At 31.3% G+C, this 27,394-nt stretch overlaps 1 protein-coding gene across 3 annotated transcripts in view; it reads left to right on the forward strand.

Annotated features, from left to right (window-relative positions):
• Positions 1-17,316: 17,316 nt before the first annotated feature.
• Positions 17,317-27,394, forward strand: part of olf413 (DBH like monooxygenase olf413) — a 214,353-nt gene continuing 204,275 nt past the window's right edge. For all 3 annotated transcript variants that reach the window (XM_089172891.1, XM_089172890.1, XM_089172892.1), the window contains exon 1: positions 17,317-18,595. The gene's annotated coding sequence lies outside the window, so the exon portion shown is untranslated. The remainder of the gene's footprint in view (positions 18,596-27,394) is intronic.

Below are 27,394 nucleotides of genomic sequence, written 5' to 3' on the forward strand. Positions count from 1 at the left end.
AAGTATATTATTTAATTAGATAAATCAACAGTAGATTGGTTAAAAGAAAAATTATTTTTCAATAAGGTGTATCAGTTATTACATCGATCCGTATAATCATACTTTAAAGTTTTCTTACAAGAAGAAAAAAAATGTTTCCTCGTTTCTCGTAAACTAATAATAACTCGATGAACCGAGGACGTAACTAGCCTTAGGGAAATTTTGCGTGTTAGTTGGTATCTTGAAGAGTAAGAGTTTGTACTTTCTCTTTGAAAATTTCTTCAACCATGTTAGAAAATTTAATTCGAAGATAAGAAGCTTTTCATGTACTTATATAACATATATATATAGTTACGTACATTCTCATATTAGTTAGAAATGGTATGTATATTTATAAAAGAAGAACGGAGTTAAACGTTTTTGTGGTGTTTGTACGGATAACGTAAAGCTGCTAGAGAAATATTTAATAAAGTAAGCACAGGTAGGTTGAATGTGGGTCGAGAACGAGAAAGAAAACAACGAATATTGTCTGTTTCGCGTGTTTCTTAGATAACTAGGAAATATTTTATAATACAAAAAACCCCATCCCGATGTTTATTTATTATTCGACAGTATGAAACGTCCGGTTTAAAGAAAGAAGAGAGAGAGATTTCTTTATTTTAATATTTTATATTTACACTCAATTTTACTGGATGTTGTTTTTTGGTGCACATCTCATAATGTAATTAATGTAACAACGTAAGATCCAATGAAATGTAAGAAAACGAGATATTATCTGTGAAATAATTGCCAACAAAATTTATATCCTGTTTAATTTCATTCAAACATTGGTGTTTCTATTCTGAATTAGCTTTGTAGTAATGTTTGAGTGTTCACTTCATAGTCGAGCACTCTTACTTACCTGTTCCGTGTATTCTACCAAAGTTTACATAGACACCGTTCATCATATGCATTATGCTTATGCTTATGCTGGCTGGCTCGCTCGGAAAATCATCGAATTAAGTTTGAACATGTTAAAGAAAAAGAAAAAAGAATATAACGTATATTTCTATCATATAAAATACGTAGTACAATTATTATAACTGAACCCCACGTTTTGTTGATTTCATTCAATATTGAAAGATAAACTTCGTCCATAGTAAATTTCGTTAATTTTCTAAAACACAATAGGAATTATCTTCTAGGTAATAATCAAATTTAAAATTCAAATTGAAAAAAAAAAGGTGTGTTAAAACAAATGTAAATGTAATTTTATGTTTCTTTTTTTTACATTAAATTATTTATAACGAATTGCGAATATATATTAATTGTTTCGTATTATGAATTATTTATTACTTTTTTTCTTTTTGCTAATTAATCAGAGAATAGTAATAATTCTGAGAAATGATTCGTTCGGCAATGTGTTCGACAGTGGAAAGGGCCGTAAATTCGATCCAGCTTAATCTACCTCGAGATTAAGTTCGATAGGTAGGAAGATCCTTAAGGAGGAGGATCTTTGCCTCTGGCAAAGGCTTTTCGTACTTCGTCACGGTGATTAATTTGCAAAGGGTGGAGAAAGCCGCTGGATGGTAAGCAATTCTGAGGAACCCTATACCCATTAATAAACTCCATTTGATTCGCGAGCATGTCAAATCGTAACGTACCTATATATATATATACATCTGAATCCATTTCTTACGCTTGACAAAACTTATAAAGATTTTTCATTAATTACTACACAACGACGAATATATTAAACCAAGTCATTTTCTTTCAAAGATTATGTACTGTATACACACATGTACGAGTGTGTATAATCGAGAACGAATCAAACGAACATCCTAATCTTGCGTGAAACAAGGAAAGATGAAAACTATAATGAAAGAAATAAAAAGTACAAGTTTCGTCACACTGGTGATATACAACGTATCGAAATGATTTGCAAACGGTGGATGATACCAGTCAACGAAGTATAATGTCATACTCGTTTCCGATGAAAAATAAAAATTGGTAGAAAATAAGGGGAGGGGAGAGGAAAAGGGTTTAGTTGAGAACGAACTACTCTACGATGATAAAGATGACGAGGTTGGTCAAATCTTTAGGAAAAGTCAACCAAGAGGAAAGGGTGGGATGGGGTTGAGGGGGGGGGTCAGTTTTTGAAGAAGTGTAGCGTGAAAACGAACGTAGTCAACGGCGAATCGTCGTTCCGCGGATAGTCACGCCCAAACACTATATTCCCTTTTGTATTCGATCCCTTCGCGCGGGCACGGCATGCCCTCGGCAATTTCGTTTACGTGGACCAATAGCTCACAATAGAACCTTTCACAAAGGAAACGACCGCTTTGTAGAAGTATGTATGCGTGTATGTGTATGTGTGTGTGTGTGTGTGTGACTTCGTGCGTGCCCTCGGCATCACCAATAAAACAGGGGGTTACAGGGGAAATCGGACTCGTGCACTGGATTCTATCGTAAGGATGAGTAGGTCAACCGATAAATGGTACACACATCGATATTTTCGATCTTACCATGGAGGTTAAGAAGTTCTCATAGACGAAGGACTGTACTATAGGTACTACGACATTTTTCCACGAATAGATATCCTCCTATGTGTGACGGCAATGTGTAGATAAGCTTCTTCTGCGATCGTCTTACACATACTTTTATATATTTATATGTATGTGAGTATGTATGTGTGTGTATTCTCGATATGAGAGTCGTTCGAGAAAATTAATGGCCTCGGACTTCCGGATACTGCAAGTTTTTTGATAAATCAGCAGAGATATATGCACACCCCCTTACGTTATATACATACACATATAAACGTTGAGATATGTATGGTTTGTGTGGGACCTCCCTGTTATGATATTCTTTGGTTATTTCGGGTAGCTTAGATACTTTTTCATTGTCGACTTTTATTATCAAGTCTAGAATTTTTATATGAATTTATTAATAGTTACATGTGAGATATCGTTGATTGTTTTGTAATCTCTTAGTAATAATTAATTATTCACATTATACATTCATATTCAATCTAATCAGATCATAATGATAAATCTTTTATTTTTGAGTTGCAATGAGTCGACATTTTCATGGGAAGGAGGAGGATAATTTTAACAAAGGCGATTGGAATGTTTAGATTAAATAAAACGAAATCTCAGAATGCAGTTTAAATGCAGGTATTAATTCAGAAGTCGTTTAGCATTGTTTTTGCTTATGGTGTCGATAGCTTAAAGAGTAGATTAAGGAGATGAGGACCAAGAAGGTGTGCAGGTTTCTCTTTTCGTGAATGAGAAGCAAAAGGAGCGATCAGATTACTATCTCTAAAGGTAAATGTTTCCATAACGAAGCACGTCAGGGTTGACTTGAAACGGGCCGCTTTGTAAAGAAGAGATCTCCTCTTCTACTTCCTCTTTCCTTCGAGATTCCCTTTGCTACTCTTGAATTTTATCTTTATAACTCCTGTCGGTCAACTTCAAACATTGGATCTTCTTCATCATCCTTTTACTGCTGTTAATCCATTATATTATATCTTTCTATATTTAACTTATAATGTAATAACGATCGCGTGTCCCATACTTGTATTTCATTTTTTACCACATTATTACCTTTACATTAAAAATTGTTATTTTTAATAATACACGAAACTATACGTAAAAATGTTACACATCTGTATCGTAAAATTATACGATTAACGATCTCGTTTCTAATTTTCGATATCATCGTTATAATATTTCTTGATTAACGTTATGCGTATTTTCATTTTCGTGGATATTAATATTCATAGACTCCTATAGGAACTTTTGTTGGTTCATATTTCAAGTATATGGGTTCAATTTAAAAGTTGCATTAACGAGGAGGAGGGTTAGTGAGTATGCTTTCTCGTTAATGTCCATACAAGAGTATACGAATAAGAATAAAGAGGGGGAGGTACAATAATAACAAATGAAAAAGTAGAAATTTCAATTTTCCGGTTTATAATAATAATATTATACAATGTGTTACGATATTAACTAATTTCTGCTTTTAGTGTATATCTACAGAAATGAGAATTTAACGAAACACGTTTTAAAAAAGATACTAAGAGAGAGAAGAAACATTGATAATGATATTTTAACGATGGCATAAATGTAATTAGTTAGTTTTTAAGAAAGAAACCTCTTCGTTCTTCCGGTAAGGTTTTGTTGGTTGTTGCAACTTTACAAATTAACAAAAGTAGGTACGTTTCAAGTAAATCAAGGTCGTTATATTATATCGTGGTAGTGCTTTAAGTACTATTAAGATTCGCGAACAAGAACAAAGATAACTAGTTCATGATGTATCTCGTATATTCTACAAATAATATTACATACAGTAGTATATAAGTATTTACGATACACACCTATATGCAATACTTAACTAAAGGTGTTTTCGAGAATAGAATAATTGTTATTATTCGTCTTACCGCGACCTATTTTTGTTCTGAAATTTTATTCATAAATTTTCGGAACTTTGATAAGAATCGTTCCGTTTAAAAGATCACAATCGAAAGAAAGAAAGATTATTTTCTTTTCTTTCAGAATTGTTCAAGTTTTGCATTCTTTATTTAAATTTATTTAACCCCTTTAAATGAATATATATATATAGTAACAAAACAATATTCATTTTTCTACGAGTTAATGAGTATCTTTTTATATACAAATATAATATACACACATATTTGAAAAACTAGAAATACTAATAACAATGTGGAATATAGCAACCTAGAGAATACAACGAAAGGAAAGTTAATTAACTTCTCGGCCGGGTGAACGCGCTTTGTACAAATACTCTCTCTCTCTCTCACTCTCTCTCTGTTCATCTCTTTTCATCGACATTTCGAGCTGGCATTGTTAAATCGGTAAGAATGCTTCTTCCATCTTCGTGGGCAACAATACGATAAAATTTAATTACGTTCACCATTGTTTTTGGCTAGGTTTTAACTTTGAAAAGTCCTTATTCGCTAGAAGAGGTCTCGCGTACTTACGAGATTATATGGAAGGGACGTTAAAACCATTTTCAGTAGTTTTAATAGGAACAACGAACATAGTTTGTTTTATCTCTACCTCTCTACTCTTTCCTATCTCTACTCTCTCTCTCTCTCACTCTCTTTTTTCATCTTTCGTTGTCCTTCCTTTTTTTCTTTCCCAACGTTAAAGGTCTCTCGTTCTTACTAGTAGTGGTAGTCCCTTAGATTTTCGAGGACACCCCTGGGGTATTTTTAGGGGTTACTCCTGTCGTTTCTCATACTAGGAACGAATTCGGCCCTTTAGTAACGATGGGACTTTGACCCTTCGCCATTACGTGTTTTTACAATGAATCCCTATTTACCAGGCTGTCAATGCGATATTTATGTTGGCAGATATTGCGTCCTAGAGCGAGTAATTGAAATTTCCCTATACTATTATGTCTTCTCCATATAATACTCTCTCCATCTTATTTTTATCTTTTTTTTTTTTATACATACTTTAATTTATTGAATTGAGTTGAGTCAGAGTCATGAGACTTATCTTATCCAATGAAGTATTAAAATCTTTATTTTTTTTATTATCGTAGCAAATAAAAAAATATTATAATTGTATTTGAATGTAAATCGAATAAATAGTAGATTTATTTTTATATAATTATAATTAATAATTAATTATAAAAAATTAATTAATAATTTATATTAAAAAAAGTAAATAATCGATTTATTTTTATAATTATTATTAATAATTTATATTAAAAATCGATTTAAATGTTAATACATTTCGTATAAATTTACTATTACGAATTATTGAAAAAAGAACGTGCATATATTTAATTATTAATTTATTTGTGTGTGTATTCTTTTGCAAATGGAAAATTCTAAATGCCGTTTGTATAGATAATCTGGAAAAATAAGAAAATCCGTTCTTATTATCGAACCTTTTCATCGTAAATGTAACGAAGGCAAAAGAGTATCAATAAAGATACTCTCAAAGTTGTATCTAAATGTGTAAATACGTGTGCCGCATAGAAATTTCCGCAGCAGACAATTTTCGTCTGACGAAAAAGGAAAAGAGAAGAAATTCCCATGAATGTGTCTGTGTTCGATTATATACACTTGTATTTGTATGCATGTAGGTGTGTATATGTATGCATGTATGTGTTATAAGGCTTTATGCCAGATTTCAATCGATGCTTCCTACGATTACTTACTTTTACTTCGCCATGATTAAAGTGGGTAGAATATTAGAACGCGTTGAAAGATTTTTGCAATTCGTGCATCGAATGTTTGCGCTTTTCCGGTGAATTAGAGAAAAAGAGAAAGAGAGAGAAAGAGAGAAAGAGAGAGAGAGATCGTGATTTGGAACGTTTGGTAAAGTTAAATCGATCGTAAGGGAACGTGCGTAATGTTCGCTATGCGACTAAACAAGCTGACTGTGGAATTTACCAAAATTATCTAACGTATCAGAAAGTTTAACATACATTTCTGTTTGTATTTATAATCTATTCTTTTATATTTTATTATTATTATTATTATTATCATTTTTTCATTGTCAATCAAATTTATTTCCCCTCAAAGAAAATATTTTTTAAAAAATATTCTACCCTTCTTTATTGTCATTTTCTTTTTTGATTAGTTTTATTTTTAATTTTTATTGACAATTAAATTTATTCACCCGACAAAATAATATTTTTGGTTTAATTTAATAAAAAAATATTCTTAGAAAAATATTTTGCCCTTCCTTATGTTCATTTTCTTTTCTTTTTATTTTAATTTTAATTTTTAATTTTTTTTATTTTCATAATAGTAATATTCATAGTTACGAAACATGTGTTTTCCAAACAACATATTAATGAGTTTCTATAGCGAGTACCTTGACAAATGGATTTAAATGGGAGAAGTTTGGTAAACAGTGTGTGCTTATTCATTCGAATGAAATTGGTAATTTTATGCAAATTTACTTTACTACCGATCGCAGTTTCAAACCAAAGTGTTTAAAGTGTTAAATTTTAAAGACCCATTCGACGTTTCGTTTTCCATCGGTGAAAAACTTTAAATCTTCAAATGTAATTTTATGAAATAAAAATCTTGATAGCTTTGGTTTTTTTTTTTCTTCTAATGATTATAAGTGGCATGCATCGTAATGTCTCATTTTTAATTATCATAAATGTTGATTCATTTTGTAGCAATCATTTTCATTTCGTAGAAGTTTCGTAAACCCTTAAATTTGAACTTGACTTAAGGTATCATCACGAATATTAATATTTATCAATCATGTTAATGCACTTCTCTCTATCTTTATCTCTCCTCTTTTTTTTTTCAAAGAATACGAGTAGAAAAAATAGGTCAACGGTATGCAAATTTAAATAGAAAAGAAAAGAAAATGAATAATAAAAAAAGAAAAAACTGAAAAATAATTCATATTTTAAAGATTAATTAAAATACAAATTATATTATAGAATGTCATTTTTGTTCTTGTTTCGAGATAAAATAAAATCTCGTTAAAAAATTGTCTTTAAATATAAAAAAGAAGAGAAAAACAAAAATGTAATAAAGATAGAAAAACTGATAAGATAAAAGATCGTAGGACACGGAATAACAATATTCTGGTTCTTTCTGAAGCTTTTGAACACAACGTTCGAGATTGTGTAATGCAATCTCGAGTGTAAATCGTGGAAAATGTGGCACGAAATACGAATGACGACTGTTCAACGGTGTTGGTACATGTATGTAAACCAAAGTGGCACCATTCCAAATCTCACGACTCCTAGGGATAAACATTTTCGCCTTAGACAAGCGGTTTCTATGTCGTTTATGGATCATCCCTTCGAATCTCTTCGTGATATCATTATATCAACTATGCGGTGTCGGTCAATTATGGCAATAATTTCTAAATAGAGTGATCTTGAGATTGATAGGATTGAAATATTGTTAATAATTTTTTTTTTATTTTTTATCAGAATTAAATTTAAAAATTTGTTAAACCGTGAATATTCTTTTAACTATTATAGTTATACAATTTAATATCGTATCAACTATGCGATTTCGGTCAATTATGACAATAATCTCAAAATACAGTGATTTTGCGATTAACAAGATTGGAATATTATCAATAATTTTTTAAAATATTTTATATTTTATATTTTATATTTTATCAAAATTAAATTTAAAAATTTGTCAAACCGTGAACATTCGTTTAATTATTTTAGTTACATAATTAAGTAAATTCTAATTTTTATATTCTATGTTTGAAAATGAAGAAATATATAAATAAATAGTAATATAAATAAATACAGTCAATTTTAAAAAATTAACTGAGTATTATTTTTACTCATAGTATTTTAAATTGGTTGAATGATTACAATTTTCCTTTTTTTTTATTGCAAAAAATTAGAAAATTGATTTACAAGTTTAGTTTTGTAATTTTTCTTTATAATCAGTGTTTCTATTTCATCAGTGACCAACGTGTACTTTGCAAATTTCAATTTCGAAATATTTTTAGTATTACTAGTTACAATGTTTCAATCTTCTCGATATCAACTTTGGTTATCTTTTTGTTTTCTTATAGCATGATTAAATTATCACTTAAAAAGAAAAAACAAAACTACAATTATTATTTTTTTTTTTTTGAGAAATAATTTCACCGTTTGAATCTACATTTAATCAGAATCAAAAAACTTTAATGAAAATGTATACGCGTGTACAACTAGAAACGTTCCTTGGAAATATTTTACAATATTACACCAGAGGGAAAATTATCATGAAGTATAATATAACGTCCAGTCGCCTCGAGGAACAAAATCTACCCCCTTTTCAACTCCTCGCAGTGTCTACGATTTGTAATGACTAATTTAACTTTATAAGAGACGCGATGTATATTCATTTTTCGATTTTCCTACAGTGGAATTGTCATTGACGTTGTTCTTAGTTTCAACGTTTCATTTTTTTTTCTTTTATTTTCTTTCTCTCTCTCTCTTTCTCTCTCTCTCTCTCTTAATTTCTTTTTCTTTCATTATCTGTGCTCTTGGAGAAAAGGTAAGAAGAACGTCCTCCGTCCTCTTACGGACTCCTCCCCTGCATCGGAAGAAAAGTTCACGAAGGGCTAAGTACATCTAACTAAGAAGAAGAAACTCTAGGGTACCAAAAGCTTTTCATGATACTAATCGCGCAAAGTGGATGTAATCGGGAAAGTTTTTGAACGATTCTCGTTTTCCTCTCTCTCTTTCTCTCTCTCTCTCTCTCTCTCACACTTTCTTTTTCTTTCTTACTTTTGCTCTTACTCTTTTTTTTTTATTTATCTCTTTCTATCCACCTTTCTCTCTTTCTTTCTTTTTCTCTCTTCTTTTCTATCCTATTCGACACATCCGCTTATCGAACGTGGGAACGCGAGCCGATGCGAGTAACTAATGGAATTATACGATGGGCTCGACGTTGAAGTACCAGTAACAAAGTAGCAGACTTTAGTAGATACCGAATATATATATACACACACACACAGTAACAGTAGCAAAGTATGAACCAATCCTGGTCAAAGTTTTTCCATGTGTTTGATGAAAATAACCGAAACCTTGTCTCGTATTCGAATTCGTCGTCATCGTCGAAATCCTCGTCGTCGTCTGTAGGATTTTCTAGGGTTGTTACAACAAAGTAGCCACTAACAAATGACGTTTTAACACGTTCGAAACCAACTTGCAAATCGTGTGTGTATGTGTGTGCAATCATACTGTGAGCTATTACTGAGTTATTTTCAGTAAAGTATTCGTCGAGATAAGACTTCTTTTTTTTGTATAAATAGTTTTTTTAATCTTTCAGGTACTACGAGCCATTATAGTGGCTTTTGCGGATAATATGTTTCAGTAGGATGCGGCAATATGGTGGTTTTTACGAATGTTACATCTTCCAGTAGGACGTGCAACTGTAGTGGATTTCGAGAATGTCACATTTTACATTAGGGACACTCCACTATAGTGGCTTTAGCTGGTAATAACATCTTTTAAAATATATTATACCTAATTTTATTATTAATTATTTAATTATAATAATATACTTTACTTTATTTCTATTATTATTCTATTATTCTATAATATTATAAGATTAGTTTATAATTATTAATTATAAGTTAAGATTATTCTATGTCTGTAATATATATACGCAAAGAATTCGATTAATTTTAATAAGTCTAGGATAGATAAGCCATATCGTACGGAAAAATATTTTCTAATTTATTCCAATTTTTATTTCTTTCTTTCTTTCTCTTTCTTTTCTCTCTCTCTCTCTCTCTCTCTCTCTCTCTCTCTCTCTCGTAGAAACGTGACGTTCATTTTCCTTGTTTTTTCTTTTTTCTTTCTTCTTTCTTCTTTTTATTTTTTAATTCCTCTCGAACGTTAATTAAGCATATTGATAAATGTTCTAATAAATCGTACGCTAAAGAATTCGATTAATGTTTCCTATGACGTTTTATTGTCACGCTTATTAATCTTCACATTCATTCTTCATATAATAATAATAATAATTTTATTTAATATCAAAGTTAAATTAATTACCGTTAGATCATTAGTATCACAATACGATAATATAATACAAAAAAAAAGGAAAGAAAAAATAAAGATAGAAAGAAAAAAAATGATACAAATTCTTTAAGTCAACACAATTAGGAATAACACTAAAAGAAAACATAAATAAAAATTGAAAGCTAACAAGCGTTAGCTTTACAGATATCTTACAAACCTATCTATCTTCGAAACATATACATATATATATATATATATATATATATGTATATATATGAGCATAATATGAATACGTTTTTTAGGTACAAAAGTATCCTAAGGTTGTTCTAATGGATACTAGTGAGAATCGAAAATAAACTATGGGAAGAAGAAGAAGGGCTAGTTAGAGTGGGGGTAGAAGGTGGAGTGGGGAACCCAAAGAAGAAGGTGTCCGAACAAGCGGTCAGATCTGTGGTAGCCCAACGAGACCAAAACCACGGAACCATACCGTGTTTCTCACCCTCTTTCATTCCCATTTTCTCTGTTTTTTTTCTTTTTCTTTTGCTAACACGAGGTCGAAAAGAACCGAGACGTTGATGAGAGAACGGGACGAAGCAATGGGGGAAAAAAAAATAGAAAAGAAAAGAAGGAAAATTTTCTACTCTCGAATAGGATGAAGACAGAACATTCGAGAGAAAGAAATAAGAATAAAGAGAGAGAGAGAGAGAGAGAGAGAGAGAATACGATAAAGGAAGGGAAACGGAACAGTCGTAGACGACGATGGACGTGTTCATCTTCCGTTGAGTTACTACCTGCCATAGTAATTACGTTTTCTCGTCTTGCACGAGAAAAGACCCCATTCCTTATACGTTTTATGTTCGACTTTGAGAACGAGAGAGAAAGAGAGAGAGAGAGAGAGAGAGAGAGGGAGATATCTTACTAGTTTTAATGTCAACTTTGAGAGAAAATGTTTAAAGGACGAATAAAATTCTTCTACTCGAGTTGCTAACAGTTTCACGCTAAATGTTAATGTCCAACTACCTAAAAGAGATTGAGAGAGAGAGAGAGAGAGAGAAAGAGAGAGTGAAAACACATTTTTTGAATCTTTTTTTTTTGTCCTTTTTTTAGGTCTTCCCTTTTCTTCTATTTTTTCTTTTTTTTTTCCTATGTATTTTCTACTATTTCGTGTTGAAAACCTAAACGTTATTTTTCGAAGGACATCTGTTATTAACGACCATTTCAAACGATTATCGTTTTAACCATAGCAATAACGATTTTTTGTGAAGTCACGTTAGTTACGCCGTTTGATGGGTATTCGTTGTAGTCATTGTTAACTACTCAAGGACATTTCCAAATACTTAAACTCCTTTTTTGATTCTCGACCTTGGTAGTCCTGGATATATTTGTACATTGGTATGCGTGAAGAATATAACAAAATTATACGCTCGGTCTATGTTATACATTTAAATAACATTCATTGCAGATGAGATATATCTCGTCAATAAAATAATTCAATGGAATTTATCTTTTACGACGACTGAAACACAATGGGGGGTTGGGGAGAAGGAGAGGGGGAACGAGGTACGGCGAGCAAAATCAGTCAGTGCTGGTGGCCCCCTTTTTTATCCTTTTCTTTTCTTTCTTTCTCTTTTTATCTTCTATGCTTGTCCTTGAATCCTACGCAGACGTAAAATCAGTGATCGAGAGATCGTAAAACTCGTACTTATTGCAATTCCCTTACTTTCGCTTTTACGGCATGACAGTAGGATTATGGTGGTGCTCTTAGACCCCCTCCACCAGTGTCATAAACTTGGTAATAATCGTAATTTACATTTGTTCCATAACCAATGATTTACAAGGATTAAAATTTTCATAAGCCACAAATAAGTATGGTAGTAGGTATCGGTGGCAAAGTAGAATAAGAAGGAAGAAAAATATTAATAACGTACAGCTCATATACACACATACACACTTGCTTTCAGTATAACACTAATGTAAGATTACGCTTATTCAATATTACGTACTTGTTACGTATTCCAGGTAAAATAAAATATTATTACTTACCTTTGCGTACTATTGATGATATCAAGGATTTTATATTTCAATTACTTTTTATATTTCTTTTGTACTACGTTTGTACACGCATGTAAAAAAAAAAAAAAGGAAAAGAAAATATAAATATGTAGAATAGAATATAACAAAAATATATATACAATATATATGTAATAGAACATATATACAATATATAATATAATATAATATAATAATATATATATTAATAAATTAAATTAATTAAATATATAATATTTAATAATAATTATATTAAATATAAGTAAAATAATAATAATATAAATAATATTTATATATATATATATATAATATATAAATCATATTATATTATAATTAAAATATTATTATATAGTATTATATATTATAAATATATACAAATATACGATAGAAAAAAATTTATTTTAGAAGTTCTAGAGAAAATAATTTTTTATAGCAAATATTTAGAAATATACGTACATACGTAGATACCATTTTTAAGGGTATTTTTGATGCACGAAAAACACATAAAAAGTTTATTCCCTTATTCCCGTTAAATATTTTGTCGAAAATGTGTTTTTATCTTCTATTACTTTGACACACACGTTCACAGTCACATTATTAAATATTTCTGCTTTGAGATCATCGACGTTTTTACGATCATCTTATTATCCAACGACGAGACATCAAAATTTCACGTCTAACGCAATAATGTTCATGACGAAATTATAATCGGCAATGTTTTCGACTTACGTCAACTCACCAACACTTCGAATCATATTTGAACAGGACTCTTCTTCTTCTTATTATTATTTCGATGATTGTTAAATGAAATTTACATGAGTTGAAACGAGTTAATATTTCAAAACAAATCGAGACGTCAAGGGTCTTGGAAAGGTGAAAAAAAAATGGATTCACCTGAACCAAAGTATTCTATCAATTTGTTACGTTAATTCCATCGAATCCCAAGAGTACCGTCATGTAACCCATCGATCATGAATTACGTGTCTCCTATTTTTGGAACGTAGACAAAAAAAAAATCAAACTTTCCGTTGTGCCATTAACGTGAATTTTTTAGACGAGAGACAAATATATCGAAAATTCTATTATATATGAGTTTATCTCTTGGACTTTTATTTTCCTGTTCGATATCTATCTCTCTTTCTCTCTCCTTTTATGTTGTTTGACTAACTGACGAGAATCTTATGGAATAGGAAGAATGTGTGGTAGTCAAATTGTGACAGAAATTAAGGAGTTTTATTAAAAGTTTCGAATGTGTTTATGAGTTTGAATATCCTGTTGTTGAGATAAAGTTAGAAATGCATCTATTTGTAAACAAACACGTTCATATTTACTCTCTCTCTCTCTCTCTCTCTCTCTCTCTCTCTCTCTCTCTTTCTTACTTACATCTTATATATATTTAGAAAAGCTTAGTTGAATTCGTTTTATTTTATAAAAAACCACGTACAAATTTCTTTGTCACGTTTCCATTAAATATCTAATAATATAAAATCCATTATATATTTATAAATATACCTATATCTATACATAAACGTATCGACCTTTGATTCGGATAGCATCCATTTACTAAAATAAAATTGTTCGATGTTCGAAGAAACAGCGATCGGATTAGAATAAAGTTTCATAATCTAAATTGCAGTAGAAAGTTCAAAGGTAATTTAGACTACGTTAACCAAATAAAGACGTATAGTATTTCGTACAACTTTGTCTTTAAACACGAGCAAAATCGTAGTTTGTATTTGTTCGAAAGACTAGGTGAGAAACTCTCTCTCGAGAATCGACATGTACAATATATATATATATATTTGTGTGAATGTATATATTTGTGTGAATGTATATATCTTTCTATCGTTCGTACCTGTGATCGACGATGAGTCGACTCGAATAGAATGCTCGTTCTAGATTCTAAAACTCCTTTCGAAATAAGTGGATACGCATAGAACACAACAGCGGTGTGTCTCGAAGCAGCAAACCGTAGATTTGCATATTCAAGCCGGTTAATTGTCTGGAATCGCGCTATGCGGGTGTGTCACTGTGAAAATTATGGGAATCTGGTAGGAACTAAGAGAGAAGAAGAGGTGGTGAGGGAAAACGAAAGATGGATAGAGAGAGAGAGAGAGAGATAGATAGAGTAACTAAAACCAACTTGATTCACGCATTAAGTTTATCCGTTTCTCCACGTACGTGTTAGCAGAGAGAGAGAGAGAGAGAGAGAGAGAGCTTTCGGGCTTCTTTGAAATAACTACATCTAGATTGCAACATCTATCCAGCTTCGAAGTTCACTGAAATTCGAGAGACTGGTTGGTAGGTAGGTTGGTTGATACAGCATCCCTTCTACGAAGAAATATCTTACCCTCCGGGGTACGATATAAGAACTCGAATCGCAAATTCGTTCGCATAAGGATAAGAATGTGAAATAGTATGAGATCGTTTTTTTTTCTTCTTCTTATCGATGAATTCTCTTCTTTCAGATCTATGCATAGATAGATAGATAAAAAGAGATAGATAGTAAGAGATAGAATTTTCTTCTTTTCAAATGTTAACAAGAATCGATTGAAAATTTATTTCAACCGTGTGTAAATCGATCGATACGTGACACTACTTGAAATTATTCATTTTCTTCTTTCGTACGCGCGTATGTCGTTTTGATAACAAATACAATAACTGTACTTGAACGAGTTTACCACCACACCCCTTCGTTCATAATTTTCAAACGATAATGACTCTTTCGCAAAAGGTAAAGTACGACGTTAACTAAATTCATGTTCGTGACAAAATCGGGGAGAAATTTGGCAACCCGAATGAAAAACAGGAGGTAGGGGTAGTCTCGATGATAATGGACTGATAGAGAGAGAGTTCGACGAGTATACTCATCTTTGAAAAGTACGAATATAACCGAAACGAACGGGTCAACGTGTAAAACCCGTAGTAGGGTCGGAATTACAATCGGTATTTATCGAGCAAATATAAACGAACAGTGTACCAACGGAGCCAATGTAATTCTTGCGTTATAATTAATCTCTAGAAAGGTGGAAATATTTATCATTTCAACGATACATGTCAAATGTATGCGTGAGTGTGCAAGTGTGAAAGAGTGGGATGATGCATATACGCACAGAATGCATCATTAAAGGGGGAATATTAAAACTGATGATTTGATGATGATTTGAAGTTGTCATATCGAATTGGTACTCTCATACTTATTACAACCCTAAAGTGAGACTTAACGTGATTCTAAAAATATATTCTTGGAGATAATACATGTAGAAAAGGTCGAACAGCAGTGTCACGGTACGTCGCTTTAAAGGGTCAACATGTATCAGCGCAAAAACTCGAGAAACTAGGTCTCACTTAAAGCGAGCAACCCTCGGCTCTGTTCGACCGTATCACTGAAAGACCCTCTCTCTCTCACTCTCTCTCTCTCTCTCTCTCTCGTTTTCTCTCCTAACTCTGTCTCTCTAGGTAACGTTCCTACCCTACGATTCAATGAACCCCGTGTAGAGATAATGATAATAAAAAGATACGGTTTCCTTTTTTCTTTTTTTAAACCTTTAATTTCATTTTCTATTCCTTCTTTTTTTCTCCCTGTCGTTCCAAAGGATCTTCTTCTATATAGTTATATCCTTTTGATTATTTTTTTCTTTTTTGATAAATAAGACTCGTTAGAAACGAAAGTACGGAAAAATACCGTGAAATAATTAATATTTGACGAATATAAATGAAAAAATAAAAATAAAATTAAAAAAAAAAGGATTGAAAGGAAAACTTGTATAGATAAGAAAAAGGAGTCAGGTTTAGAAGATAAAGGGTCAAGGAGCGCTTTGATCCAGCGTCATATGATAAAAAGATTCTTTCTTTTTATATTCTTTTTTTTCCTTTCTTTCTTTCTTTCTTTCTTTCTTTAGCATCAAGTTTTCTACGAATCTCACTTCTCGGTGAGAGCAAATCGTAAAGAAACGAAACGAGTCCCTAGATAGTGGTGGTGCTGGTGGTGGTGGTGTTGAATATGTGGCTGTACCGAACGTAAGTGAAAACTCGACGAGAAGAGGGTGAGAAGTTAGAAAGGTGGGATGAAGAATGAGAGTGAGAGAGAGAGATATGAGTGTGTGTGGGGGTAGAGAGCCCAAAAGGAAGATCGTTTGAACGGGCATCGAAATATTTCTGAAGGAAGCGCGTGCGGATGGAGATGACGGTGGTGAATCGGGAAGAAGGAGAGGAAGAGAAGAAGAAGATCGGAGATCCGGAAAGTCCTTGGGTAAAAAGGGGGATGTCTCGTGGCATTTCTAAGGAGAAGGAGGGAGGGTACAAAGTTGGAAGAGGAAAGGGAAGATGGGTGTCGAAGAAACCGGTGGCAGGGTACGGTACGGTACGATAGAAAAGGAAGAAGGAGTCGGTGTTAGGCGGTTGGATACGTGCTGAGCTTTAGAAAAGGATGAAAGATCGTAAAATGGTGTGAGTTAGAAAAGGTAGGAGAGAAGAAGAAGAAGATAGAAAGAGAGGGATGATGGTTTGAGAAAGAAATAGAAATAGAAGGAGAAAAGGTAGTAGGAAGAGTATGATAGTTCGGAAAGGGGGAATAGAAAAAAAGAGGGGCAAGGGAACGAGTACGAAGTTGGTGGGATACGGTGTTGAAGGGGAAGGAAGGGGAATCAGTGGACGAGGGGTTGGTTGGTTGGGTTGGTTGGTTGGTTTGGTTTGGTTGGTGTGCTCCTTCTAGGGTCGAGCGCTCGCGCGCGCGTGGCGCGCTGGATCCTAGGGCGGTGGGGCGGGAAGTTAGTTTGGGCTGGGGTGGGGGTATCCTAGGGAGAAATCAGTCGAGTCCCGGCCTCAGGTCGTGACGGGTGTTCAGTTCACAGGCGAGAGCCGTGCCGTGCGGTTCGCTCGTGTGTCGTCGTACTGTTTTCGTCGTTCCTCGTTCTCGTTCGTTGTTCAAAGTTCAAAGTTCGAAGTTTCGGTAGTTCTCAAAGTTCTATTTAGTCGGTGTATCTTTTTTTTAATCGTGTATACTACCTATCTCTCTCTTACTAATTGTGTTGTTTAAGTTTTTTTTTTATTTCAACTTCGTTACATGGAAGAATAAATAACACATGATTATTCATCTCGTTTCAAACGACGAGAATTTATCTGATAAAAGATCATTTTTTTTTTATAGATAAACTAGTAAACAAAATATTACACATTTCGTGTAATTATTTTTCTCATATATTATATCGTTGAATAATAAATGTTCTTTTTTTCGAAGTGTGTGTGTGTAAGAGAAAAATACAAAAGTGAAATATAGAAAGAGAGAAAGATAAGAAGAAGGAACAAAGTGTTTGAGAATCATTTTTGGTATTGACCAGTTTTTTTACGCGTGTGCCGATTTATTAACCGAAGACTATTACGAGGTGTTTTTTATGGGTCCTCGTTTAAGACACAAATGTTAAAAGAAATCGATTGAAGAATCGTGTTGATTTTTGTTGAGCTGTTTAACGAAGATCGTAAACGTGATTGAGAAGAATTCAAACCTCGAACCCCTAAGTAAATCAAAAAAGGTGGTTTTCTTTCATAAGTGTACGAGAAAAGAAGAAGAAGAAGAAGTTGTAAAATTGATATATATCTAACACTCAACTAAGGACACTTACTTTCTTTCTAACAAGGATAGATATATTACTTTATTAGTTCTCAACCTTTTGTGCGTGCGTTTTCCATTTTTTTTTGGTCGTCCGTGTTATTGTTATTGTTGTTGCTGTTGATATTATTTTTCTTCTTCATTTTCCATTTTTCGCGTGTGACAGTGACGATAAAACAACCAGTGTGTGCTACAGCGTGAGATCTCGTCTAAAGGGTTAAAAGTAAAGAAAAAAATATATAAAAAAAAGGGTAAAGAAAACAAGCAGAAGAAGAAAAAGAGAAGAAAGAGAGAGAGAGAGAGAGAGATCAACAAGAAAAATAGAAGAACGTGGGTTGAAGAAACTTTTCAACGTTGGAATTATCCGACGAAAGGGAAGAAGACCACATTAAGAGAAGAAAGAAAATAAAGGGACCGAAGGACAGAAGATAGTCGATTGTTAAAAACCAGCGGCAAAAACGCGAAAGCGCTTCTTCCTAGCAAGTGGTAAGTGTTGCTTTCTATTTTTTATTTTTATTCATCTTTTTATATCTTTTTACCCCTTTTTTTATTGAGCTCTTTTCAGAGCTTTATTCTCATAGCCGAGGTTTGTTCTTTTTATCATCCCTAACAAGAATGATCGAGAACATGGACGAGCACTTGCTCTGATTTGAATCGAACTCTCACGAATCGACCTTTCTCTCTTTCTCTTTCTCTTTCTCTCTCTCTCTCTCTCTCTTCTCTCTCTCTCTCTCTCGTAAAGAAAGATAGAATTCACGATCGAGAGAGAAAGAGTTCGAGAGGTCCAGTTTCGTAATCTCTTTGATAATATCGGACGTCGATCTCTCTCGTGTTCGCTTCCGTCCGATGGAAGTAGATGGTCAAAGGGCTCGGGGTAAAGGGTAAAAGGGTGAAGAGATCCAGGAACGACGATTGCTCGAAAGAGATGATCGTAAGACTCAGTGCAGATTTGCGCTTTATCGTTTGCTTCCTCGAAATTCCTTCTATTCGTCTTTTACTCTCTCTCTCTCTCTCTCTCTCTCACTCACTCACTCTCTCTCTCACTCACTCACTCACTCTCTTTAGTTATTTCTTCTCTTTCTCTATTTCATTCTCTCTTTTACATCAACGTTTGACCGAAGTTCTCTCATAAGATGAATACGTTTTAGACGAAATAGTTTTGCTCGTTCGTTGTTAAATTCAAAGGAAAGTTAAGAATATGACTAAAAAGAGAAAGAGAGAGAAAGAAAGAGAAAGAGAGAGAGAGGGAGAGAGAGAGAGAATGAGATGGAAGAAGAAACATGTAACCTTTTCTAAAATTCCAATTCCGAGTCATATCTGTGTTTAAATAGTTCTATTTATTTTGATTATTTGTTAGACTAATATTTATTCCTTGTTAAACATTAATTATATAAAATAAAATAATATTATATATATATCAAATAATTTATGTTAAATGTAATATAAATTTTGTTCACGTGTTCTCTACATTTACGTATTATTTTAAAACTAATTTTTTTCTCTCTCTCTTCTCTCTTTTTTTCTTTTTTGTATACCACCATTTTTCATTTCTCGTGATTCGTACCACTTATCGAATTTTTTGGGTAGTTTCACAAATTTATTTTACGCGATAACGCGTGAATAACGATTATTCGAATTTCGCGGGTTTTATTGAAACTCGATCGATATTATTTAAAAAAATATATATATTTTATAGATTATTTTATTAGATATATTATATTATTAGATTATTTTATTTTTTAATATAAAAATATTGTTATTGTTTAATATAATATTATAGAATATTTTATTATATTATTATATTATATTATATATTAAATTATTTTATATAATATATAATACACATAAAAAATATCATATATAATAAATAAGAGATATTAAATATAAATATTCAATTTATTATATTTATATATATATATATATATATATTATATAATTTAAAATAAAAAGTAGATATATAAATATATATATATAAAGAAAAGAAAAATACAAATATACGGAAGTATATTATTTCGACGAATAAATCACCAATTTTTGGATTAATTCTTAATCATATTTAAAAGAAAGAAAGAAAGAAATAAAATAAAGTAAAATAAAAAATTATTGAAAGTATAATAATAAATATTGACGTAAAAAAGAACCGGAACCATTTTCGTCGATGGGTCAAAGAAAATTTTGTAATCCCTATATGTATCCATCTATATGTATGTGTGTGTCCAGTGTTCGGCAAAAAAAAGGTAGAGAGAAAAATTTAAGAGCATTGTCATGTCGTTTTCGCGTCAGCCGGAAATAAGAAAAGTTTAGGAACGAGAAACTCTTTACGCGGCACTTCGCGATGGTTCACCTCGTCCATTTCGTTTCTTCTTCTATTTCTTCTTCTTCTTCTTCTTCTCTTTCTTTCTTTCTCTATTTTATTTTATCTTTTTTTCCCCTTTATTTTTTCTCAACAATATCGAGAAAGAGAATAAAAAAAAAAAAAAGAGGAAAAATCGTACGAGTAGTAGTAAAACCTCTGTAAATCTTTGGACGAATTCACGAGCGTATCTCCTTCGAAAGGAATCGTCGTCTTCGTCTTCGTAGTCGTCGTCGTTTAAACTCAAGCTGCTAAAAAATTAACGCAACCCTGACGCAACCCTGACGCGGAAATGATGCACGATAAAGTAATTGTTAGAAAACCCATATGAATTAAATTCCTACAAGATTCTTTTGGAAACTTTTGACCAAGCAGAAACGTTTAACGTAAACTATAATTTATTATACATATATAATAAATAATAAAAATTACTTTATAGTAAATATTATAATTTGATATTTAATTAATAATTAATATTAATAAGTATTATATAATAATATAAGCTATCATATAATAAATATAAACTACATAAATAAATATAATATTATAAAATATAATTATAAAATAATATATATATATATATATATATAAAATAGAATATAGAATATTATAAACTATAAAATTAACTATATATCTAGGTATATAGGTATATAGTATTGTTATATATACATATAGGTATTATAATAATGGGTATTATTAAATATATAGGCAGTATAATAATATAAAATTTATATATAGTATTTTAATAATATTATAAACCTATATATATATATATATATATCATCATCTCTTAGCACCCTCCTCTAACTCGATATATGTGCGTATAAATTTTTATTATTATTATTATTAAATTTGGATATTTCATTTTCGTACAACATCTGCAAGAAAAGAATGAAAGATCGAAAGATAGAAAAAAAAAGTAAAAAAACAGGGTAGGGTAGGGTAGGGTAGATGTAGGGGTATGTATGGTAAAAGGATAGAGACAAAAATGATTTCCTTCCTTCCGAGACAAGAATCCTTCTATCTTTATAGCTAGAAATGAATTGGAGCGTCCTTTTTGGTCCTTTTTTTTCTTTCCCCTTCCAAGAATCGAAATGCATTTTGGTATTCTCTTTTTTTTTTCCTCTCCTTTCGTAGTTTCTCCTTTTCTCTTTCTCTCTCTCTCTCTCTCTCTCTCTCTCTGTCTCGTCTTCTTTTCTTTAATTTTCTTTTTCCATTTCAGCTGATGTTTTTTTTTTCTTTGTTTTTTCCTTTGCCAAACTTCGAACGAGATATTTCTCTTCGTCACGCGTTCCCAGGAAATGAAAAACGCGCAGATGAGACTTTCTTCTCCTACTTCCCGTGGTTTTTCCTTTTTACTTACCATTCTCGATAAGACATTTTCGTAAGTCGATGAAATGTTTATGAGAAAGTATTTCCTTTCAAGAGGATTTTTACTTTTACAGTATAATCGGAGAATTTGAGTAAATAGGAATAGTTTTCTTTACAAATGCGATAAGATTAAAATATAGATCTATAAATTGATAAATATTCGATTGTTTGCGATACTATCCATTTTTATACAAATATAATCTTTTTTTTTCTTACACAAATATTTAATATAAATAAGATAAAAATGCTATTTCGTTACAATTATTCATACTCTCTTTGTGATAATTTTTGTGTATTATTCAATTTATTCATAGTTAGTATAATAATCATAAATATATAGTCATGTTTGTTCAATACTGCTCATTTTTATATAAATATATTTAATCTTTTTTTTTTTTTATACAAATATTTACACTCAAAAAGATAAAAATGATTATTTCGTTACAACTATGAATACTTTCTTTTTCTCATAATTTTTTTTTCTTTGTTCAATTTATTCATAGTTAGTATAATAATCATGTATGTATTCATGTATGTGTCATTCATAATGTAATATAATATTATTCTTCATATTTATTATTTATTAATTAATTAATATTTAATTCTCATTGAAACATTTACATTTTCATTTTCATTTGTTTTAATTAACATTTAATTCTTATTTAACATTTACATTTTCATTTTCATTTTTTTTAATTAACATTTAATTCTTATTTAACATTTACATTTTAATTTTCATTTTTTTAAATTAACATTTTTCTCTCTTTCAATGAATTTATTTATTTACCAATCGTCTAGACATTCCATTACTTTCCTTTTTATTTTCTTGTATGCATAATTCCTTTACGTGTAATCGCATTCTTATCGGTGTTAGTCTGGACGAACGTTTCGCGTGAATTTGCCTAATCATAAACACAAATATGTCCTGTATAAATACCGACGGTTTGTGTTGGATGCGTTTGTGCACACGTAACCGCAGGTACCACACACATTGGGCGCATGCGCCCTTTCTCTCTCTCTCTCTCTTTCCTTTTCTCTCTTTCTCTTTCTCTTCTCTCCCTATCTTTCTGTCAGGTCATCGTAAACCAAAAACGTACAATGGCGATATTATCGAGATCACTATGTCATTTTTATAGCACCGTCTCGTTGATTTTAGTTAGCTCTATGTTCGATAACGAAGAGAATACTATGATAATCAATCATTTTTACATTGACAGTAAAGCAGCTGTAGTTAGGTGGATTCTCAGTTAGGATATTTTAACCCATGACCCTTCACAATACGAAAATGCAAAGAAAATTAATTTATTTAAATTAAATTTAATTTATAGAAATTATATGTACACTGATATTCATGCTAACCAAATAGAACTATTTTTACAACAATAGTTTTTTTGTTCTTTTTTTTTATTTAATTATAAAAATTATTTTATATCATTAATTATTTGATTTATAATAAAATAATGACAATTTGTAATATTTACATGAAACACGAGGTGTACATTCTCATAATTTTAATGAATATATTTCATTCTGAAGTTGCAGTTATTAAAGATAAAAAACTAATTTAAATATGTTTTCCAAAAAAGGCCATTGGCAGGTAATGGGTTAAAACGTGCATTACAACGATTGATCTTTCGATGGTATTGATAATATTAATATTTTAATAATTATTGGTTATATGTAATCAAACGAAGTTATATTTGATAACACGGTATACTACTTGTGATTATTTTTAATTTTTATTTCCATCGAATAGGGGTATCCCTTACTTTAAAGTTGTTTCTAATTGAAATTTTCGTATTTCTATACGGTATTTTAATTTATAAATTAAATACGAAATTGTGGGTACTTTAAATAAATTAGTGTAGCGAAATGGTTCGATTTTTTTTTTCAATCTATGAATTAAAGTTTATTTTGATAATATTAAAAAAAAAAAACAAAGAAAAAATGTATTCGAGTACTTTTACGTTTTTTTTTTTACGTGTCCAAGCTCGACGATGAAATTCGGGGGTATGTAAAAGTTGACATAGTCATTTTCGTAGATATAAAATAACGATATATACACATATATATTGAATATAAAACGAATATAACATAGTAGACGATCTTTTAGCAATAACGTGATATGTGTGTATGCATGTGTGTGTGTGTGTGTATGTCTTATCGATTTACTAAAGTTTTTCACTCACGGTCGAAACCCCGAATTTCCATAACCCGAGAAATGGCTTCTTTTGTAAAGTGAGAAAAGATTGTCGTTGAGAGGAAAAGATAGGAAAGAAAGAGAAAGAACGATGTGTGTGTATGTGTGAAGGAAAAAGGTAAAGAAGAAGAATCAAGAAAGAAATAGTCTGCAAAGATACATACAAAAAATAAATAAAAATAAACAAAATTAAAAATAAAACAACGAGGCCAAGTGTTATAAGCAAAAAATAAAAAAATCTTGCTTGTCCTAAGGCAAAAGATCTTTTACCGACCTATCACCTTTAAGCTTCTCGAAAAGCTTTTCTTCTTCGTTTCAGTTTCGTCGTCCAGTCCAAGAAACAAACACACACACACACACACTCACACACATCCTCTTCTTGGTCGCGTTTTCTCTCTTTCTTTCTATTTTTGTTTCTTTTTTTTCCTTTCTTTCATAAAACACCTACACCTTAGACACATAGATACACATACATACACACCTTTGCCCATTTTTACTTCTCATTCCCTTTTCCTCTTATTTTTCTTTTATTTTCTTTACATGAAAATCGTAGAATGCTCGAACACTTCTCTTTCTTTTTTCCTTGTTTTTTTTCTTCCTTCATTTTATCTTTCTCTTTCTCTTTCTCTTTTTCAATCCTGGGCCGTCTGTTTTCCACACGAAAACAATCCGTCGACTTTTCCATCCCTTCCTTTACCACCTCCTCCTCCTCCTCCTACTCCTTCGTCTTCTTCTTCTTCTTCTTCCTCTCGACTCCTTTCAAATTTTCTAGTCCGACTATTTTATGGATATTTCGACACAACGGCGGCAGCCCTTTCCTCGCTCGAGACGTTCCTTTCCTTACCCGGTGGTATTACTCGTTGACAACATTTATATATATATATATATACAACTCACTATCTTTTCGTACTCTCTTTTTCAACACTGTCTTTCCTCCTTCTCCTCCTCCTACTCCTACTCCTACTCTTCTTCCTATTCTTTTCCTGAATTTTAAACGAACACCCTTCTCTTGAGTGAGTTTGTGTCTTGAGAATGTCGTGACTCGACTATAAACGAAAATACTAGTCGAAAGAAAAGGGTTTTATTTTTTTATTTTAGGGATATTTAGAAAATAAAAATGTTATACGAATGAATTTGGCTTCAATTCGATAGTTACAATTTATAATTTATATTTTATGTTATAATTTAACCCTATGGAATGGGTACACATTTTATTTGAAAATTACTTTTGAAATGTTATAATAATTTAAATTAATATTAAATATAATATTTAATATTATAATAATATACAAAATATATAATAATATAAAATATATAAATATATATATACATATATAACTTATTACTTTGAAATAAACCAGAATAAACTATAATTAAATCTCGTCTCTCAGTTTCAATGACGTATCAGAACGTCATGTTGCCTATTTACCCAAACAAATGCATGACAGGGTTAATAATTTTTTCATTTTACGATTAAAATAATATACAACATTTCCAATAAAAAAATAATTATCGTAAGAACTATACAATTTGTATCTAACTTTGTTGAACTTAGTTAAAATTTAGAATCAATTTATTCTTCTAACTGTAACTGTAAAATCGATAGAAATACATTCTAACAGATATTTATAACAATTTCGATTAGAAAATTGACAGAATTACGTGATATGAGAATTTTCATAGAATTTTTAACAGTCATAGAACAAGGTCTAAATAATCCAATAGATAAGAGCTACTATCTACGGTAAAGGTCGATATCTAATAGTCAGACGACCTCTCACGTTGGCCAAGAGAGAATTTCTCTACCCACGTGAATACTACTTGGCTTCGCGAACCATACGAGATACCAATCTCTTCGGTATACTACTTCTTCTCTAAACGTGCAAAAACTCTCGTGGTTTTATCATATGAGAAAAGTAACACGTAGATTTTCTTACACGTACAAGTAGAATCAAAAGAAAATGAAGAATACATATCTGATTTTGATTTATTTATTTGAACATTTTTTTTTCTTTTCATGCGACATTTATTATATTTATTTTTCTCATTTCACGTTTCCTAAGATGTAAAATTATTTAATTTATTATTAAAATCTGTTATTTTTTTTTTATTTTTCATATTTTACGTATGACGATCATTTCTATAACGAGTTTCATTCATAGATTTACGAGGGATTGAGGTCACAATCTAATTTCATTTCAAACCTAAATCATATTTTCTTTTAACTTCATCTTGAATATTATTAAATACGATAGGAATTCTTGCTATTAAACAACCGAGAGATAGAATTTTCTTTACACTCGTGCAAAATATCCTTTCCTCGGTTCTAATGTTAGAACTTTATAATCAACTTGTAAACCTAGTAAATCTTTTCTATTAAAAACATCTACATATACACATATATACAAACGTATACATAAATTCGTATATACTCGTCATGATTAGTATTTTAATACGTTATTTCACCTCGACTATGCTATGAAAAGGTAAAGGTAGTATTACTACTAACGTTTAACCGTACGCTTAGAAAATGTGAACACTTATGTGTATGAGCATCCCAATGTGCACTCTTACCACAAACGAATCACGTATTTCTTAGCGTTTCCGCCCACGATTGCCGGTTATATCCGCGAAAGTTTTTCACCTCTGCGGATAGTATTGCGACCCCAATGCGATACGTGCCAAGTACGGTATTCCAGTCAAAATAACGAATGACCTCATTCCTACCTTTTGGAAGTACCCAAAAAACGGACTGCATAATGAATATGCGATAAAACTTGAGAAAGTTTGATATATACATATACATATATATATACATATTATTTTCTTACACCTTTTGATTTTCTTCTATTCACCTCCACCAATTTATCATTCAGTAAGATTTTGATTTTTTTAATTTGATTTTTAATTTTTATTTATTGATATTTTTTGAACAAAGATATTAAAAATTGATAGTATAACGAATGATGTGACGATGATACGTGTAAATGTAAAAAAAAAAGAAGGGATTTTGGATAGAAATCCGGATGAAAATGTTTTCGTCCGCAACAACGACGACCACGAGTTGACCGATGCGTAAATTAATATAATTAGCCAGGTAAAGCCTCGATAATACCAATTAGCAAAATCTAGATCGTTGGTAGAATTAACGGGCCGCTGGGTGTGACAATCCCTCTCTTTTTCCTCCCCTTCTCACCGTTGTCTCCATCTCTCTCTCTCTCTCTCTCTCTCTCTCTCTCTCTCTCTCTCTCTCTCTTTCTCTAGCTCGTTCCCAAAGCCCAATTATCCTAATCCGGAATAAACTCCGAAACACTTGTTTGCACCCTAGTAGGAAACTATTTAACCGTCTGTGTAGAAATTT

The sequence above is a fragment of the Polistes dominula genome, unplaced genomic scaffold (assembly GCF_049000335.1).
Source record: "Polistes dominula isolate Pdom_NZ unplaced genomic scaffold, Pdom_raw_medaka contig_22, whole genome shotgun sequence".
Taxonomy (NCBI): domain Eukaryota; kingdom Metazoa; phylum Arthropoda; class Insecta; order Hymenoptera; family Vespidae; genus Polistes; species Polistes dominula.